The 5,036-nt window shown below is 37.7% G+C and overlaps 1 long non-coding RNA gene across 2 annotated transcripts; it reads right to left on the reverse strand.

Moving 5' to 3' along the window:
* On the reverse strand, nt 1-1,428 carry LOC118514431. Of its 2 annotated transcripts, XR_004906626.1 has the most exons (5): nt 1,416-1,428; nt 919-1,055; nt 780-827; nt 379-719; nt 1-307 (listed from the first exon to the last, which is right to left on the reverse strand). It is a non-coding gene; the product is annotated as an uncharacterized LOC118514431 (long non-coding RNA). The 2 variants fall into 2 exon arrangements; XR_004906625.1 differs by lacking the exon at nt 1,416-1,428 and having other exon boundaries at nt 919-1,111.
* Between the last annotated feature and the right edge of the window lie 3,608 nt (nt 1,429-5,036).

The raw sequence follows: 5,036 nt of genomic DNA on the forward strand, positions 1-5,036 counted from the left end.
TGCATTTCGCTCGTTCATGTTTTTATTAGTAAGTAAAAGCCGTAATTCTATAACCTATATAATCACCTCTTCTGTATTAACATGTAAAGTAATCATTTTATATTTACATCTTGTATTTCTAGCACCTAACACTATCGCACTGAGCGGTCGGGATGGGCCTCCGGCTCGAAGGGAACAATCGACACCAACAGGAGATCGACTACACTGTGTGAACCATCCTGTCCAGTGCAACCAGGCAACACAACATTCCTCTTCAGCAACAGCACCATCATAATCCGTGCTAGCAGCAACCATTGCTGTCGGGAGACTAAAAGATGCAAAATTGATCTTAAATAAAAGCAAACAAATTTGTGTAGAATGATGATTGATCAAACTTACTGTTAATGGAAGGCACTTTATACACAGCAGGACGGTAGGAAGAACTGAACGGAAAAAGAACACCCAATGCTGATTGCTGGCAAGCCGCCGGTAACGTAATGACCAATTTGGAACCCGTGATCGAGCAGAGTCAGTGTTCAAGGCCAAGCACGATTCCGGCATACGATATGCATTCTCCGATACCCATGGCCAGGTTCTCCTACGAGGTACAGCGTGTGCTCACCCACTAACTGTAAATGCACAATCCGTTGATATCCTCCTCACCGCATAGTTGTCGTGAACGTTTTCCCGCTCTGTCTTCCGTGCTAACACCTCTCAACGTTCACCATGGCGCTGCAGAACTAAAAGGCAAAAAAACTATAAGCCAGATAACTGGGATAAAAGCATATAATTATATTTACCTGATTAGATGCACTCATCGACTTTGTAGAGCAAACAGATTTTTGAATCTGAAAAATAAGAAAATTTCAACCGATACAAGCATTTCAACCGATACAAGAATGCACACGGCATTCTGTTTCTAATCTTACTCTTACTCACCCGTTTCAGCACACCGAAAAAGTTTCACACGCACAGATCACAGCTGATAAACAACACACTCGACGCCCACCCCCTCCAACCTTGCAGCGAAAGTTCCGTTGTTACACACAAACATACCACCACACAACGCGAAGAGTCTACGGACATGAAGAGAAGCAAAGCAACATCAGGAGAGAAAAGAGCAAATACAAGAATAGAGGAACCCCCGAACACACATGACGAGACACGACAAGACACAATACATTGACAAAAACTTATCCTCCCATATTAGTTTACATTATGCATGGCTATCCTCGAAAATTTTATCGAAACATAGATTTTTCGAGGATAGTGAACTTTTGTTTATTTACATTCGATGAACATGGTTCCGGTTCATTTTATGACAGGGTTCATTCAAAATGTAAACAAACAGAATCAAAACAAAAACAAATTATCCTCGAAATAATTTGGAATCTCGTAAATCTTTTCGAGGATAATTCGTTAACGAATGTATTTACCAAAACATTTACGAAAACAGGGAGAACAGATAACGGTAAAAAGGTAAAATAGAGTCCCAAACAAAGATTTGACAGTTCGAAAATGGTCAGGTCTATTGCACACGCGATGCGTGTTTTGTCAATCGGAGGGGGGATGTTTGTTTACATTTTGCATTTGGATTGTTTTCGTGCAGGGAAGTGATCGTTTATTTTCCTCGACCTTTTTTAAGATTTTTGACTAATGAAGCGCCTATATTGGTTGCTGTTTTAAATTGTTTCAGTTATATTCTACGATACGTCAATGATACGTCGCATACATTTAGTGAAAACGTGTTTGGGCTGCGTGTAGATACTTTGCTGCTTTGCTGCGGACCGGTTCAACTGCCGGTCGGATGTTTGTTACCGGAGGATGCAGAGGTGGCTGTTTAAAGCAACAGTGGCCGCACCGTAACCAGCGCTAGCATCTATGACGATGCGCCTTAACAGCCTAGATGTTTCTTACAGCAATTCTATCAGTATGCGTTTCATACTGGTGTACTGGTGGTGGTACAATGTGCAACCGAATTCTTTCCACCGCCGGAAGCAGCAGGATCCCGTTGGATGCTTGTCCCCGGATTATGGAGCAGTATATGTTAGCTCCTGGGTGTTGCTAACCTTTGGCTAAACCGGAGAAGAGCCCCTGTTCTTTATTAAAAGGAATCGGTGTGCTGCCGGCATGTGCACCATATCATATCATTGTATGATTTTGCACTTGCATGCAGACAAAATATGTGTTGATAAATCCCGTGATAAATTATGTGTGATTAATCTGTAATAAAAGATGTGATCGTACACCTAACGCGAACGTGTTTTAAACATATTTTAGTGTGACACATCCGAAACCGTTTTGGTATTAAGGCTCTAGTGGAGCCGGGTGTGTTGTATTCTTTAACTTTTTAACGGATGTAACGTTATGCAATCACCGGAAAGGATCGGCGGAAGGCTATCATACAGAAAATTACGTACGATATTCATATATCTGTCCTGCTTTACAAGCCGTCTACCATGCTGATCGATTTCCTTGCAAGCTGGGCAGGTCATTCTATTTTAATATTACAGGATCGCAGTCTAACACATGGCGGTAGGTACCGGCTGCGTTAAGGTAAAAGGTTCGCGCCTTCGTCTCTGATTCTACTGGAATTTCGAACCGTTGAGCAGTTCGTACGTTAATTAAACGGACTGGTTACCTTATTGGCTCAACAACTAGCGCCTAACAGTGGATCTTGTGCTTGCTGAAAAGTAGCTCATAGTTGAATAAGACGGACAGCCTGTCTTTATACATCAGACTCGTAATAATTTCTTTCCATCCATCCGAAGAAAAAGTAAAAATTTTATCAAAAATTGAATATAGAAGTCGTTTCCGAACTTTCAAAAATATTTTTTTCATGCTCACCTTCCTGATCTAGTAACCAACTTCCTCTTGGAAGTAGCCTAGTACCTAGGCAGCACCTCTTGGAATAAAGACAAACGATGCCACTTCATACGTTTATCAGATTTTTTCAATATCCACCAATGCAGTGTAGTCATGAAAACTGTTGAGACTATAATGAAATGAAATGATAAAATAAGGTTTTATTCGAACACATAAGTGTTACCAAACTGAAATGAAACTTTGGATTGGTCTATTGAATTGAACTTTGGTTTTTCTAGTTCTCGATTTAAATTGAAAGTCTATCTATTTACCACGGTTTATTGTAATGATTGCTTGTTTAAAAAAGAAGCAAACAATTGAACTTTAATTGAATGCAGACGTTTAACATTAAATAGAAGCGCATAAATGATCCCTGCTGTATTTCTTTTATTTTTCGAACCTCACTAGCATTTATTCCCAATCTGCTCGTTTAAGGATCTTGCTACACGTGCCGGCACAAAAAGCTACTCGAGTGCTCAATACATTAACATTATTCCAATGCATTGATGTTCTACATACATATGCCAACTGTTGATCATAGAGTCCAAAATATTACCCAGTATGTAAAATAAATTGTAAGATATTTAAGTAACAAAACTTGTGTGTTTAATTAATGTAGAACGGCCTGGCCGTATTGCTACAAAACGTTAATCTTATCTAGTAAAAATAAAATTAGCAATACTTCACTGGCAACTCATGGTTTCATAATATAGCAGAGGTTAATTATGTCAAACCCGATGTTTGTTTAATTTTCATTTTACAGATACAATTTCTTTATTAATGAATTAATCCTGCTTTAGATACCGAATCACAATACAGGGCTCATGCTGTTCCTAAGTTACATCAACGCTCTCACCATCATTCTACCAATGGGATGTACAGCCGAAAGTGACGCCAGTTGGGTCCGATCAAAAACCAAGTTATAAATTTTTATTAAAGCATGAAACATCGTCCTGAATAACTAAATCATTTACATTTTATGAAACATTGCGTGTCACAAATGTATAAAGCAAAAGAAAAACTATTCCAAGTAATTTTTGTTCCATTTTTGCGAAACCAAATCAACACATATATACGCTCCAAAAAGTGGAATGCGAATGGTCTGATGTTTCTAACATATGAAATGTCCTGAAAGATTTTTATCCAAAGCCTTCTCAGTCGTGTTTATTCGTCGCGTATCATTCAGCCACGTGTTTACAGAGAATTTTCTGAAAGTATTTTCATACTAAATGTTAATGGCTAATCCAACCTTTTCTTCTTCCGGAAAAAAGCGCTTCCGGGTAATGTGAAAGATATTCATTAACAAATCCAAGTTTCCCAATCATTTACTCTTAGTTGTGTTATTCTAAATCCGACTCTATGCTTGGCTCCTATAGGTTGGTGGCATTTCGTGATGGGAATCGAGGTTGTTCATTAAAGACTATGTTTTCAGCAAGTATTAAGGAATTTAGTCAGTAATTTAAAATTTATACTGTCGAAGTGTCTATTTCAAAATTCCTCGATAATAGTTCTACCGATTTCAATTTAATTTAAAGTACACCTATGGTAAGAATGATAATAATGTTTGCTGTATTTATTATGCCGCTAAATGTTCCGTATGTTTGCTGTGCTTCTCTATGTACCATATTACTAGACGAGATACTGGGGAACTTTTTTTTTGCATTCTATACATGATTCTCAGGGTAAGAAGGAGACACAAGTGTCCTCATTACAGCAGAAACATTGATATTCTTCTTGTATATGTATTTGAGATTTTTCTGTATTGTCTCTTATTTTTTGAGAAATGCATTCAACCCTCTCCATAAGCTATTATTTTTTAGCGTATATACAAATGCTTGTTATAATTACATGGACGCAGAAAGGCAATGGAGTGGTTAATACTACCATGCAAATACCAAAAAACCCTCGAGTTCATTATTATTTAGGCATTCGGTCAGGTTGTAGAATCCATCTCTAAATATTTAAATATTATTTACATGAACTGGTAAGTGGTTGAAAACATGGTTTCAACCTCGAACATATGCCTTGAAAATGAAATAGAAATTATAATAAATTTTGATGTAAGTTATCAAATGTCAACTGATTATTTACTGACTGGTTTTTCACAGAATCATTCACAAAATGTCGTACCATACACGCGAAGCTTGTCTTTACGGGTTGTTGTAATTATAAATATTGAATTCTATCTAGTA

This window comes from Anopheles stephensi, chromosome X (genome assembly GCF_013141755.1).
Source record: "Anopheles stephensi strain Indian chromosome X, UCI_ANSTEP_V1.0, whole genome shotgun sequence".
NCBI classification, from domain to species: Eukaryota; Metazoa; Arthropoda; class Insecta; order Diptera; family Culicidae; genus Anopheles; species Anopheles stephensi.